Source organism: Nematolebias whitei, chromosome 6 (assembly GCF_014905685.2).
Source record: "Nematolebias whitei isolate Nwh7 chromosome 6, NemWhi1, whole genome shotgun sequence".
Lineage (NCBI taxonomy): Eukaryota > Metazoa > Chordata > Actinopteri > Cyprinodontiformes > Rivulidae > Nematolebias > Nematolebias whitei.
This window is the reverse complement of record NC_056503.1, coordinates 16,751,517-16,767,844: the sequence shown is the minus strand read 5'-3', so window position 1 is coordinate 16,767,844 and position 16,328 is coordinate 16,751,517. Positions and strand designations below refer to the sequence as shown.

General features: G+C 38.3%; 1 protein-coding gene and 1 long non-coding RNA gene across 2 annotated transcripts in view; both read left to right on the top strand.

Annotated features, from left to right (window-relative positions):
- LOC119410533 overlaps positions 1–15,822 on the top strand; it is an 81,264-nt gene extending 65,442 nt beyond the window's left edge. Inside the window, exons 3-4 of the long non-coding RNA XR_005186849.1 lie at positions 8,960–8,997; positions 15,754–15,822. This is a non-coding gene — a long non-coding RNA (uncharacterized LOC119410533). The remainder of the gene's footprint in view (positions 1–8,959; positions 8,998–15,753) is intronic.
- The window catches only part of kcnab1a (potassium voltage-gated channel subfamily A regulatory beta subunit 1a), a gene marked incomplete at its 5' end in the record, with an annotated part of 144,961 nt that overhangs the window by 86,315 nt on the left and 42,318 nt on the right, over positions 1–16,328 (top strand).

The window sequence follows — 16,328 nt, the reverse complement described above, 5'->3', positions numbered from 1 at the left end:
ACGGGTCCAAAAAATAGGACTTTACATGAGTGACCTGGCATTTCATGGCATTTCATATATTTAGTAGTTTTTTTAATACAACTTCTGTTCAGGTTTTTTGATATTTGGAGATTTTAACCACAAAACGTTCAACTTAGAGTAATGATGTCACACTCTAACCTTCAAACTATTTAAACTCTGGGGAAATTTACAATAAAACCTTTCTATCACAATTTTTTATACGTGTGGAAATTGTGCATCAAAACATAAATTTTGTGTTCTTTCACCCAGAGTATCTCACTCTGCTTTAGACCTGATGGTTTTCTCTCAACCCCTTGCTCCCCCAAATATCCCTTTTACTTGTATTTTAGTTCAAACTCTTCAAAACTCTGTTTGGCGTGATGGACACAGGCGTGTTACCACAGACACCATGTTGAGCTACTGGAAAGCGTTAAACATTTCTTTTGTTCTGGGTTCTCTTTGAAAGTCATACAGTTTATATACAGTAGCTAAATGGAGACATTTTTCTTAATTTAAAGCTTAAAAAGTTCATTAACCGTATTGGCAGCCTTCAAATTTTTTCAGGAAGTTTTTAGTCCACAATGTTCTTCTGAAACCTTAATATGTGGGGTCTTTATCAGTATGATGAGCCAAAATCTGAAAGTCAATTTCCCATCAGTTCCCATTCTATTACCAGGTTCAATGAGCTCATCTGCTCACACAGACTCATGCTCATGTTCGTGCTGCTGTTCCATGTAATGTTTTTATTTGTTAATTATCATTAACAAAATATTATGTTTCTATTAGTGCTTAGTGTATATTTAGTTGATGTTTTCTTAGTTCATATCTTAGATGTTATTACTGTTTTTCTTTTACATTTTATTGTTGGATGTAACTGGGACCCTGTGTACATAATTTCGCTCCACCACATGTACCACATGAGGTGCGAATGACAATAAAGAATCTCTGACTCTGACTCTCTTATGACTTCATTTGATTTCATCTTCTATCCATTTAATGATGTAATTTACAATGCTATTACAACATTAACTGAAAATGAACTGATTAAGAATAACTTACTATTATCAGTCCTTACACAGAAAATTCAGGTTGAAGGATGGATTAATTAATTTATTTGTTCAACCTTTATTTAAACAGATAAATCATATTAAGCCTTGAAGACTCATTTACAGGTGAGACCTGTTTGGACAAACATTAAGTGATGAAAGTGACAACATAAGTTCATCCATCCATTATCTTTTACCCGCTTCTTCCATTTTGGGTCACGGGGGTCACCGGTGCCCATTTCCAGCAATCACTGTGCAAGGGGCGGGGTACACCCTGGACGGGTCTCCAATCCCGTTCCGGGGGCCTTTCTGTGTGGAGTTTGCATGTTCTCTCTGTGCATGCATGAGTTTTCTCCAGGTACTCCGGTTTCCTCCCTCAGACCAAAAACATGCATGTTAGGCTGATTGGTAACACTAAATTGTCCCTAGGTGTGAGTGGAAGAGTGAATTGTTGTTTGTCTCGTTTTTCTCTATGTGTCCCTGTGATGGACTGGAGATCTGTCCAGGGTGTACCCCGCCCCTCGCACAGTGATTGTTGGACATGGGCACCGGCGACCCCCATGACCAAAAATGGAACAAGTGGGTAAAGATAACGGATGGATGGATGGATTATCTCCATGCTGTATCTTTTTTCTGTAGTCACGCTGCACTGACGCAGCACCATCAATGAATTCTCAACAGAAATTCTCCTGGAAAAGCCTGCAACACAATAAAATACTGCAGTTGGATTGAAACGCAAATATGTCACTATGATACTTCTCAAGGAGAAACACAGAACAAACCAACATTTTTTTCATGCATTACTTGCTTGTCTTATTCCTAAAATTCCCCAGCTTCCTTTTAAAGATGGTAGATTGTAAAATAACAGGATTAAAACCAGCAGACATCTTCAGTCTTTTTTCTTTTTACTCGTTTAAGCCCCATTAAAGTTTGGATTTTAATTCAGCATTGCCCACCATCAAAAATCAAATGGACAATTATATTCTTGAGTGTTTGAGTTTTGTGTGTGTCTATGTATTCATTTGTCTATTGTTAGTAAAATAGTTCATAGTGAACACATTTTAATAAAACGTTTACAAAATAATCATACACTTCTACTCCGATTAACTTTTGGAGACAACGTGAAAAAAATGTCTGTCACTGCTAATTGCCCTTAGCCATCAAAAAAAAAAAAGCTTTAAATTAGTCACCATCACAAAATGTTTAGGCCATTGTCTGTAAATTTGATTGAAAGTCGAACTCAACACATATACTGAGGTAAAATAAATCCTGTAAGTATCTGCAATATTACATGAGATTGTGCATAACGTCATCTACAAGGTTTGACCAAAACAATAATGACCATTTCTTATCATAAAAGGGTCTTAGTTTAAAACTCTGGCATAAAAGGCAGTGTATGATATATGCATTCCTTCAAAGAGTGTAAAGTCTTTAATTTATCAATGTCTTTTTAATGGTGTTTTTGTAATCTCCACTAAAAAACAGAATTATTTTAATTTTTTCTTACTTTGGTTTCAGAACTTAGAACATCCAGTAAAACATTTCCTCTTAATTTTTTACACATGTCTCTACTTGGAGTACAGACATGTGAGGTATTAGTAGGATTACTTGCTAAAATCGTCTGTTAACTGCATATATATTTTATTTTTTCTTCAGAGCTTCCATATAAAAGGCTCAGCAATAAAAAATGTTTCAATAAAACGTAAGCGTTGACACAAAATCCTCTTTAGCTGTCAGTAACTGCAGCTGCGTTGAAAGCAAAACAATGTGGTCTGCTTCATATCTGAGCTTTGTGGTACTGATCAGAAGGTTATTAATCTCAAAACAGCAGAAAATATTCAATGGTGCTTTCCGACAATCAGCAATGTTTCAACTGTGAGTTTAAAATGTGTGAACTGAAGTTGTAACGTGTGAAAATAATGATTAACGTTATCGCTCTAAATACAGGCATTACTGTACTGATATTGTCTGTTTGTGTGTGGCGGGGGGCATTGTCTGTCTTTTAGCAAAATATCTCATGAACTACTAAATTGTTTTTAATTAAACTTTCAGAGCAACTGGTAAACCTTTGGAGTCAACCCAACTCAAGATGGCCTCTACATCACATTGATTTTAGCAGACATAAAAATGGTTATAACTCTGTCCAGTTAACAGATACTGAACTAAAATTAGGTGTGAATGTAGAAGAAACTCATCCGCATCACATACTTTGAGCTCTACAGCTCTTTGCATGGTGGTGGACAACACACATTCCTTTATGAAATGTTAGTTTCAATATGATAGCTAGAAAATGTGTCTTTTACGGCCATGTCAGTGGTTTTACAAACATGTCACGTCAAACTATTATTGGCATCATCATAAATTTTGGGTGCAAAATGTGACTCTTTAAATTTTGATAACAACAAAAACGAATTTATTACTAAGCTTTTGTATTTGCAGCCAGACTGAAGAAGAAGATGAGTTTAGCAGTTATCTATAGTGAGACACCACAAATAATTAGTCTTTCACTTTCTGTGACTCTGAGCTCCCCATTCAGGTGAACAATTATACCCCAATAGTCCTCCTTTTTTTTTCCTTCCCAGGAAAAATAAATAATGTAGTTCTAAGAGACTTCCTGATTCTAAATAAGAACTATTAATTTCAGCTTAGTGGTTGATTTGAACAGTTAGATCTGTTATAATTCATTATAAAAGAGGGACTCCATGGCTTTACCTTCTGCTGCCAGTAAAAACAGAAGAACAAATAGTGGCTTGCTGTTTGCAGGGCTTTAATTTCCATCAATCGTCAGACTGAGTCAGTCAGGAGGAGCTGTGGCCTTGACATTAGAACTCTGCAGGGCTTTCATCCCACGCTGAGCCTCAGACACAAAGCCGAGAGCTGCGACTCGGACTTGGTCAGCTGTGATTACATTTCTACCAGTTGGTCTGGTAGAAACGTGGTAGGGCTCATGGACACACGCTTTGACATGAACACGCAGGAACAACTTTACATGCATGTGTTTATAGCTGCAGTGTCACAAGAATGAGCTGAGACAGTTGAGAATTAGCAAAGTTGCCATGGTTACTGCTGTTAACAATGTCCTAAAGCTAAGTTCCCCTCAGGCATTGTCATGGCTTCAGCCAGCATCTCACCACTCCTCCACTGGAAATGCTTTGATTATGATTCTGCTGATGATGCAAGTAAATAACTAGAAACTTTGGCTTTCTATCAGGTTAAAGGAATATACGATGCACTAAAGCAGTAAATGTCTAGATTGTCATCTGGAGGGAGTAATGAGCTCTGCTGTACCAGTGTATCTTGTATGTGCCAGTGGTTTGTTTCCTGTTCCCTCGCTGAGTCTTTGTTTCATGATGTTGTGGAGCGAAGGTCATAAAGTCAGAAAACAAACTACTTTTCATTCAGAATGCATGTTCCAGCTTTGGGGCATGTGCTGGGTGAAAGATTGGCGACAGGAGGAGGAAAAGAGGGCAACCAGAGAGGAGGTGGGTCTGATGACCATAAGGGAGTACCAGTAAATAAGAATTAAAAAGCATAAAATGCTCAACTTTCTGGCAAGGCTGCAGTTGTAACTGAAAAGTAAACATCTCTCCACTCGTTTAGTCATTAATTCAGGTAGACCTTGAGACTGAAAAAGTTGTGCACCAACAGTTGGTATCCTCTGTGGGCATAAAGAATCAACAGGTCTTTTATAGATAAATCGTGGGACTGAAGTTACATGGGAAATATAAATATTTCCTCCTACCATGAAAGGCAAGTGATCACGAGAGTGTAATCTACCTCACATTTCATAAAATTCAAATTTGACTAGCACCACGCCCACTTATGCCCCACCCTCCTCACACTTCCCCCGCATCATAACCCCTCTCACTATCCACCCCTAGCCCCACCTCCTCAACCCCTCCTCCACACCAACCAATCCACCCGTACTCACATAATGTGATCCAATCAGAAATGAAAGGTGGGTGTGTGCCTGTTTATGCGTCAGGTTGGGTTTTGGGTGGTCCCCTCTCATGGATCTCCCCCCCCCCCCCTATGGGGTTTACGTCCCCCTGTCGCACTCCCCTCCGGTGGTGGGTCCCCCCTGCCGTCGGCGTGTTGGTGACTCTTGGCATCTGCGGCTGGGTGCCTGGGTGTGTGCCAGCCCACCCTGGTGGCTGCTCTTTTATGTATGTGGATGTTTCTGTAAAGTGCCCTGAGAACACTTTGTTGTGATTTGGCGCTATATAAATAAACTGAATTGAATTGAATTGAATCTGCACCGGAGTAGCATGTTGACAGTGAGGCCTGTGAGCTCGTCGCTGCAGCCTCCTGGAGCTTCTGCATTGTGGCTGCTGGGGGTCGCCCGGGGCTCTCCTCTGCTTCTCTTGGGGGCGGGGGCGTTGGTGTCCCTGTTGGGGGACTCTTGGGGCTCTGGGCTTGGGGACTGTGGCTCCGGTCTTCCCTGTGTCGCCATCGTGTCCTGGGGGGACAGGTCTGTGAGGTCCCCACACCCACTATTGAACATTCTTATGGAGAAACCTTACAGTGACAAGCATGCTCACACTGGTGTTTAGATTCAGGTGTTTATCAGATACACCCTCAGTTGGGTTGCGGTGGCCACTAAATATATCTTGTAGTACCATGTACAGTATAAAATACTTTCCATTGATGTTATAACTCTCACTATGCATATGTTGCTTGTTGTGGTTTCTCAGTTTTGTCTTTTTTCTTGTCGCAGGTCTAGAGGCAGACTTCAATGATGTTGATTTGTGTTCTCTTTATCCCTCTCTCTCTCCTCTACTATCTCCTTCTTTCCCTTTTATCCTTTCTCACACTTTTTTGCTGTGTTTTCTTCTTTGTTTTTCATCCCCATGTCCATTACATCTGAAACAAACCCCAAAGCAAATTCTAATAAAGTTTTATTTTTAAATTAAGCAGAGCATTTTGGCCAGCCATAATGCTCCGCTTGTGAAAGTAAATCTGTTGGGCCTCACCTTGACACACAGAAAATAATTTTAAGTAAAAAAAAAAAACTTGAGGAAAAAAAGAGAAACTTAAATTGATATGCCTATTTTATGACTGTCTATTATTATCATTGTTGTCCACTGTTGTCATCACTCTTTGTTAAGAAATCAGGTCTCTCTTGTAAATGAGTCCTCGAGGCTCAATGGGATTAACCTGTCTAAATAAAGGTTGAATGAGTGCCACAGTGCCGATGAAAGGTGCAATTTCCAACCATTTAAATGTGAAGACAGTGCTTCGTTAACATTTGCTTAACAACATCCTGCTATCCAGTGACTGCTTTTTTTGTAACATACAAACAGAAGATGCTGGAGTGAAGATGCTCTAAATGGCTCTAATCCTGCACAAACTGAAAATGGATAAATATATTCAAACCCATAAACTACCCGTTTGCTGCTACCCACTATTGTGTTTTATTTTTAATTTATTTCAGTTTGCTATAGGATTTTGTCTACCATGTTAAAAACAATCTGATCAAAGTTAAAAAAAAAGTGTTTCTTCACTAAATAAAACAAGGAGTCCAATGCATTTTTTTTCTCATTTATTTATAAATTTTCCTATGAGGATGGCTGAACAAAGTTTACTGGAAAGGGTGTACTATTCACCCCCTCACCCTGATAGTTTTGGAGGAGATGAAAAGTTAAGGATTGGTGTACACTGATTGAAAGTGGGAAGAAACTCAGTGCTGAAAAAGTTAAGTAATTTCTCTCTGAGCAAGATGCATACACTCTTCATAAACCAGCCAGAATGCACTTTCCAAGACACTGACTTGTTTTTCTTTAGACCAGGGGTGTCAAACTCTCTCACAAAAGGGAGCCACAATTAAAACTTAGGTCAAGCTGAGGTCCAATTTCAGAAACTACATTAACTCAAGTTAGATACTCAACATCTTGTCTTGGTCACAGGTTCCTCAACAAGATTTTGATTGGTCTCATTTGATGTTCTCTGTTGAGCTTTCCACATAATAATCAAAGATTATTGTACCTTTACACACTATAACATAATTCAAATGAAAAGGTCTTCAGTCCTTTCTTAAAACTTTCTGTAGTCTCAGGTATCCTTAGATGTTCGGGGAGGGTGTTCCACAGATGAGGAGCAGCAGAGAAAAGGCCCTGTCACCCATGGTGCACAGTTTTGTCAGAGGAGGGTGGAGCTGATAGGAATTAGTTGAGCGGAGGGCTCATGTTTATGTCTGAGCATTGAGCAGTTCTTTAAGATAGTGTGGAGCATTGCTGTGAATGGATTGATGGGTGAGTAAGGAAACCTTGTATTCAGTGCAGAGTGAAATGAGAAGCCAGTGGAGGGATTTAAGGTTTGGGGTGATGTTTCTCTGTTTCATCAGGATCCAGGCAGCACTGTTCTGTACATACTGAAGTTTTTAAATGTGCTTGGATGGAATTCCATAAAAAAGTGCAATGCAGCAGTCCAGTCTGAGGAGATGAAAGCATGGACAAGTTTTTCAGCATTGGAAAAGGAGAGTATTGGACTGAGTTTGGAGATGTTTTTGAGATGAAAGAAGGAAGTCTTGCAAAGGTTTTTAATATGAGATTCAAATGTAAGATGAGAATCAAATCATACACCAATATTAGTCACTGTATCAGAAAAAGGAATGTTTGGTCAGAGAAGATTATTGTAGAGATAGATGTTGAGTGAGTCTGATGTGGGGTACCAACCAGAATTGCTTCTGTTTTTGATGTGTTTAATTGGAGAAAGTTGGCGTTCATCCAGGCTTCTTTTTTTTTAAAGACAGGTGGTCTTGATGAGGTAGAAGCATGTAATAAATGAGTTTCTTTTCTGAAACGACTGACAACCCCCCCAACTTTTTCAGGATATTCTGATTTTTTTGAGCTGCACCTGTTGATGGATACTGGGGTGTCTTGAATTTCAGAACTGTTCACTTTGATATTGTAACACATCTGAAGTGGGTGTAGTACCTGTCAAATTAGAGTTTGACAAAAAGTGCGATATATTACACTCCATCATGTAAATGCCCATCTTAATTTGTTTGCATGATTCATTTTTCCGTCAGCCATTTTATCTACTAAAATCTATCTTCAAATAATCTACAAATTTCTGTTGCACTGGTTTGCAGCATTAAACAGTACAATAACAACCATTTTCAGATACCAACTTACCATATTTTTTTTCTGCTTTTCTTCCAAAGCTCAAAAACATACGTTAGTTTATTTGATAACTCTAAATTGTCCCTGGGTGTGAGTGAGTGCATAGATGTATCTTTTTATATTCATGCGTCCTTATCATATGACCTGTCCAGTTTTCGTATAGTGACTGCAGGAGAAAGGCACCAGCTCATTGTGATGACCCAGAAAGAAAGTTTCCAGTAACAAAATGAATGCGTGGATGGATTTTCTCTGCTTGTCTAGAAGACTTGAACAGGTGTTAGAGCCTCAAGTTGTTGCTTTCTTTTATAAAGCAGCACTTCTATTCACCGCAGACTGCAGAGGATTAAAGTCCCCTCTGGATCTGGTGTCTCAGCCTTTTGTCTGGTTTTTCAGCACTTGTTATTGAGAAAATCCGAATCATGTCGCTAAATGTTTCGTCATTACACACACAAACACACTCACAGTACAAAAACAGCATATATGCACAGGAAGGGCAAGGTCTTGCAAACCCACATGACAGCAGTAAACAGAGACAGTGATCCGTAAAGACAAAGTGCTAACGGGCAGTCATACAAGGTGATCCTTTGGTACTGAGAGCCTCTCTGAACAGGACAGATTCTTCTCCTGGGAGTTAAGCAGTCTCCCTAGGCTGGTGTCACAGCCTGGGGATTAGTTGTGTTTACTGCAGAATGTCAAACACACACATGCTTGCACGGGCGCACACACACATACATCTCAAGGTTCAGAAATGTTCCCCTGTGATGAGATGCTTTTGTCTCTTCCCTCCAGGTACATGGGTGACATTTGGAGGACAGATAACAGATGAGGTAAGAACAGTTCCCTACATTTGACGTGTTTGTTTCACCTGAAAATTATCCAGTCACTGGGTTATTCCCTGGATGAGTGATTTTGTGTTACTCTTTAACTCAATGTATGAAGACATCCTTGTTCTAAACATGCAATGATACAAAAAACAAACAAACATAAATACCTAACTCAAACAATTATCATGTTCAACATTTAATTTGAATATTGTGAAATTGCTGCTATCATATTCATAGAGATAAGAAAATTTTAACCAATACAATCTTGTAAGGAAGCTCATATGTGGAATGACTGGTAATAAAAGTCAATAAAACTCCATCAGGACACTTGAGTTTAAGGTTGGCATGCCATTGTTGTTGTTTTAGTCTGGGTCTTGTGAAATAAAGTATTTGGTTTCAGTTGTTGGCAATTAATCTACTTGGTTATAAGATTTTCACCCAAAACCAGTGAGATCTTTTGTTTGACATATTGAGGCGGCTGTGGCTGAGTGGTTAGAGCAGTCGTCCTCCAATGCGAGAGTTGGGGGTTCGAATCCACCAGCAGTCACATGCTGAAGTGTCCCTGGGCAAGACACTGAACCTCTCATAGCCTCTGATGTGTGTCCCATCGGTGTATGAATGTGATCTAAAGCTCTGATTAGTCTCATTAGAATGACTTGTTCAATTAGCCTTGTAGAGATCTAGTAGAGTGTTGTATGAACGGGTAAATGAGGATACAGGTTGTACTGTGAAGTGCTTTGAGTATCTTGAAATAAGATAGAAAGGCACTATATAAGTACAGTCCATTTACCATTTACATATATACATATACACACTTAGAGCCCCCCCTCTCTCTCCCTATATATATATATATATATATATATATATATATATATATAGGGAGAGAGAGAGAGAGAGGGAATTCATTTTCACCATATATTTTTCTATTAGCTGCTGTTTGTTAAAGGCTTCAGTAGCAGCTCTCGTCAGATTTTATTGCAGCACTGTCTAACTACATTGAATATGGCTGAGCAATGTTTCTTTTAGGAAAATGATTCTTCAGCTGATAAATCCAGCGTAAGTGGGTCCCATTATTAGCCATAACCAACGACTATTATAATTGCTGCTGAAAACATTTCTGTTAAAGATGCACACTTGTACAATGAACTATAGTTGATAGTCGTGTGATCACAGTGATTATATCTCTAAAAAGTTCGGGTCATTTCTCCTTACATGGTGAAAGTGCCACTACCTGATATAGATGAATACCTGTGGTCTTCCTTAACATATGACATGTTGCAAGGCACCATGTAATAAAAATCTACATATTTACAACTTTTTAGAATATTTAACTGCCTTCAAGACATTATCAAATGATGAAGACAATTCCCCACTGGAGAATAATTTTCATTCATTCATTCAACCTTTAATGGAGTATAATGTTAGATATTTTTATCTAGACTGGTCCTGGGGTTTTGATCTGCTCAGAAACGGGATTATAATGAAATTATAACCCGGATCTGACTGGGTTATACTGGGCCAGCAACTCTAAAAAGAGTGTCCCTGGGATTCAATATCTGTCAAGGAATAGAGTTTATTTCTGCTTGCTACATCACGTAGAAAGGCTTGAAGCACCGTCTCATATTTCCGTACACGTCAGTCTATGTAAGATCCATTGAGATCACACTTAGTCACGCCCCCTCATACACTGACAGGCTGAGCTCACCTTCTGTGAAGGAGGAGTCTAGGGCCCTATAAATGAGTAATGACACGGGACATCAGGGCTCTTCCGGGTTTTGTGATCTTGTCACAGACCGGAGAGACCTTAACCTTTTCCTGCCTTGATTTTAATACAGTTGGTAAAACTGAATTTATGTTTCCTTGATTTATTGTTAGTATGAGTTGCCACTTCTGAGGGAGATTTGAGCCGGGGGGAGAGACGTGGGCTGGAGGTGGGTCCGGGTCTGAGAGGGGGCCTCTGGGTGACCGGTGGCCCACAGCCAGCCCCTCATCCTAACAATAATATAAACCAAACAAAAAAAAAAAAACTGATGAGTTTAGTTAGATCAGCTGTTTACTCAAGCTACACACTAAAAAAATGCTGATCAAAAATGTATCCTGATTAACTTTGTGCTGGGTCAAATTTGAAATAAGCAAATTAATAATTGTTAATATCCTATCTGTAGAACCCCACCCTAAACGATTTGAACTACTTCTTTAAGTAATTATATACCTTCCACACTTTGTAACTTGAACTTAAAGAGACAAAGGTCACACTGACGCAACATCCAGTAATATGAGTTCATGCGTGACCATAGGTCCTCTTCATGCTTTTGTTGAATTACATTAATATTTTCTGATGCTCCTCTGGGGCTTTTGCCATCAGATACATGTGCACACACTCACTCACATAAAGTGACATAAAAGAGGACAAAGCCTATCCCAGGGGACAGACCCCCAAAAAGCTTATGCAACAATATTTTAATTATTATTATTATCTCTGTTACCTCACGGTTAAGTGCCATAAGCCAACACAAACCCTCAAAAGATCAGCGCATTTTCATTTCATCCTAATGAACCTCCCCAGTGTCAGCACCAAAGTCAGACTGGAACAGCTGGGGTTCTTTGGGAAAAACATGGTTGGGCTCACTCACAATCACTTCTAAACATTTCAACAACGACACAATGCTTTAGGCAGAGACACACGTCAGTGAATTATCACTATTAGAAAACATCCACGAAAGAGGACATTGCAGCTGTGAGTTCTACCATCCCATTCAAAGCTATACTGGGTTAGAAAGTTCTGTTCCTCTGCACTGGTCAGTGTCACTTCTCTCGTGTCCTTAGTTTACGAAATGACCTCAGCAGAGCTCAGGGTTCCTGTTGGAGAAATTCTCTCGTTCTATGACGTTGTTTACTCAAAAGAACCACAACTTACAGCAGGCGAAAACATTTTACCTGAATTTTACTTGCAAGGTTTGTTTGTTTGTTTGTCATTTTTATTCATTTCATATTTAAAACACAAAAACAATTTAGAAACCAAATGAGAAAAAAAACACACGTCATAAAATGAAAGGTAGCAGAAGAAGAAAAAATCTTATCATATCTGCCCCTTGTTTAAAACACAATCAATTCAAACAATCAATTCAAACAATAATCATCTATAAGTAATATAACAAAATAAATAACTCATCACAATTTTACGTATTTATATGTATCTTTCCAAAATTTTAATCTTAATCATTTTCTTAAATATAGGCAATGACTTTACGTTTTTTACATCGTTTTCCAAACTATTCCACAGACCTATTCCCTGAATTGAAGTAGACCGCCCCTTTAAACTGGTTCTGTACCGTGGTTTAACAAAAATGTCTGTTCCCTTAAGATTATAGCAACTTTTCATTTTTACAAAATACGTTTGAATGTTTGAAGGTAGTGTGTAGTTCTGAGCTTTATACAGTACTAAAAGAATATTATAGTTAACCAAATCATGAAACTTAAGTAATTTCAATTGATAAAATAAAATACTAGATGGATGACAATAATGCTTTCTTGTGGCTGTCTATTCTATTCTATTCTATTCTATTCTATTCTATTCTATTCTATCAGATAGTGTTTTGTGAGATGGTTCGGCTTGTTTTGGGAGACAACCAAGCTTCTTGTTCTCGGGGCAGAGGGGAAGAATGTTCTCAGTTATAATAATAAAAACATCATTAACCTTTTACCACAAATTCCCTGACAGTTCCTGTCCTCATTAAACCTGGATCTAATCGAGCTTTGACTGTTGGCATCAAATTGTGATCAACATTTGTGAGGAACTTTCCAAAATGTTTCAAGGATTCTCAGTGGGGTTTTGTCACGTGAGCTGCAGAGCATCACTCCCATGTTGCTGGAATATGAAACATACGTATGACTAAAATGCAACAAAAAATCATTTCCAGCAACAACGTTATTTGTATTTAGGGACATTTGCAGTGATGTAAGCACCAATTCAGTGTTATTCTAAAGAAAATGTGTCATTTCTTGCTTTTTTGTGTTTCTAACTCCCAACACCTGCAGCTCAGTGAAATACATCCATCAGAACAGTGGTTCCCAAACTTCTCAGCTTTTAACTAGAGTCCGTCCAATATTATGGTAGGACTGATATTTGAGGTGTTTATATATATTATTGGCGTTTGGCGACATATCTGTATCAGTGACACTTGGCCCATTATGCACCAATATAAACACTTCTAATTTTCAGTCAATTATCATCTGAGTTTGTTACGGCTCCTCAGATTGATGAAGTCTTTTGGATGAAAGACGAAATGTTTCAACAAAAATAAACTCTCAGAGGACCTGACTGAACTTTACTGGGTTTGTCTTTTACTTCTCTGCAAATAAAAAAAACAACTTTGCTGCGGTCAGTACTACTTAGGCCTTCACCCTACAGGACCGACTGTTTAAACAATGAACAGAGAAGGTGTTTGTTTAATTTATACGTTTGTAACACACTTGATAACTTCATGGTGAATAGTGGAGGATAGAAAATATGAATACACATCAGGAAGACTGTTTCAACACTAAAGCTAAAAAAAAAGATTTCAGCCAATATATTGGTGAACGACATTAGCCTTCTCTCCCAATGCTAATATTGTTGTCAGCCAAAAATTTCATATCGGTCAGGCTCTACTTTTAATCCACCAAATTTAAATTGAAGAGATTATATATATATATATATATATATAAAATTATCACTGCTATTGTTATCTCTTAGGGCAAAAACAGTCTGTCATTAGCAAAGGTAATTTGATTTCTGTAGATGTTCTCAAGACCCTCCACTTGCTTTTTCACAGGGAGTGTGGTCTCCCAAACCTTGGGAACTAATATGTTAAAAAGTGCACAACTTTGGTGTAGTATGTAGTAATTTATGGAAAAATTGGACACTGACTTCTACATATAAATGTCAAATGCTAAAAAGCATTGCACGTTTTATGCATTATTTGCTCAATAAAGATGTGCTATTGGTCTTTTACCTACGAATCATGAAGTTTTTAACTATATTTAAACTCCATAAAACAAGTGTGTTGCAGTTTGTTTCACCACAAGACTAAAAGACTGCTTGAGTGTGGTGATAAGCAAGTTGCTTACTCACTCAAAAAGGGCAAAGTGCTTCCATAACTCGCACAGTGAGTTTGAATAAAGCATCTCTTGTTGACTCTGATGCTGCGAGTTTGGATTAGAGGAAGCAGCACAGTCATAGAGTCATCTCTCAGGGATGTGTGGGTTGTGTGTAGGAGGCTACCGCTGCCTGGTTTCTGTGGTTGCTTAAAAAAAAGAAGCAGTTTTTCATTATATTTCTCCCAGCTACGTAAATCTGATTTTCACCCTCCCTTTGTGCCCCTGAACACAAACAAAGCCAAAGGAAGGAAGCCTGAGGCGTTGCCGCGCAGGTATTTCTGCAACCTCACTGTGACTCAGTGATGATGGAGTTGCAATAGTTTGATGTGTTTATTCTACAAACAGATTATTTCTACAGTTTGTGCTCAACTTTAAAAAAAAAAAAAAAACCATCTCACCATCTGACTGCCTTCAGTCAGAGTCAGCTCGTGTAACAGGTCTCCAAGTCAGACATAAGGTGGGACAGTGAGTAAGCAGTGATGCTTCATCACAACAACAATGTTTTAGACCCTGAAAGTGTCGCTTTAGGTTCGGTTTGACAGTGATTGGCCTTTAAGACTCGTGGTGGAAAAACTGTTTCCTTTGGAAGCTGATTATTGTTCTTGTCTTTATCAGAATACTTTTTATATAGAAAAAGGTATTAGACCATGAGGATGGATAGTGCTATGGGGGGGGGGGGGGGGTGATAGACAAAGCTTTTTCCTTAGTTTGCCCATGTCCCAGGAGAAATTTGATAGTCGGCCTGTTATATCCTTTCAACACAGATTAAATGTTAAATATGAATATTTCTATATTTACCACCACAGTAATATTGTTACACATGTTAGTAATTATAAACACGCAAAATAATACATATGATGGTTTAGTGTTTACCTTTTAACCTAATTATTTAAGGAGTAAATGTTTTTAATAATCACGTTAAAGGTTACAAATGTTGTATTTGGTGCCTGTTTGTTTTCTAAATATATTAGTGTGTGTGTGAATGACAGGGATTAACTTAAAGCGCTTTGTAGAACAGTGCTTTATGAAGTTCAGTCCATTTCTTTATACTGGTAGACTGGCAGTTCTGCCACATTTAAACTGGCGGACGCTCTGACGTACGATTCAGCTCTCTTTGAGGCGTCTACGTATTTATGTCTATGGTCCAGATGACCTGACTGAACATTGTTGGATCATTACCTGGATTATTGAGCATGAATTTAAGTCTTTTTCAACAGAATTTCTGCTGCTGTGGGGTGATGTTTTGTGTCTCAGTAATTTTCTGGCGTTGTATAAAAACGAGTTGTGGTTCAATAAAATTCACACTCTTAGGAGACCCTCTGGCAGAAGTACATCAGAAATTATATTTACTGCTAGATTTAAAAAAATGCAGTTGCACAGCTTTTACAGAACATTATTTTTTTCTTACTTTCAAACGGTGTCTTGGTAAACTTTGTATAATTTAAATTATACATCAGTCTAAAGATTGGCTCATATGATTTTATAATGAGCATTTCCCACCATGAAAAGGTATAAAAAGAGATTTTCAACAAAACAGAAAAGAATGATGACTGGAGCATCCAGATCTTTTTACATCCTCCATGTGTTACTCTTTGTGTGTTTGACTCAACTACTGGGCAGGTTGCAGAGCAGCTAATGACCATCGCCTATGAGAGTGGAGTCAACTTGTTCGACACAGCCGAGGTCTACGCAGGCGGCAGGTGAGACTCAGACTCTGTGCTCAAATGAAGCTGAGCTGAAAACAGTCAGCTTTAGTCTGATCGGACACAGAGGTGTTTTCCTATTCAAACCCTCAGAAGTGCTTTTAATATTTACATTTGCCCTGCAGGTTTAAGAAACAAGCATCACAGCTTCCTTTATGTAAAGTTTGTGAGAAGTTCTGAATTATGTATTACAATAAACAACCTTAACAAATACATTATAAACAGAACTACATATTTAAGGGATTGTTTCATTTAGGCAATTATTACTCCACCTTATACATAAATACATACATACAGTACATACAGTACATACAGATAGATAGATAGATAGATAGATGGATAGATGGATAGATGGATGGATGGATGGATGGATGGATGGATGGATGGATGGATGGATGGATGGATGGATAGATGGATGGATGGATAGATGGATGGATAGATAGATGGATGGAATACATAAATACATACATACAGTACATACAGTACATACAG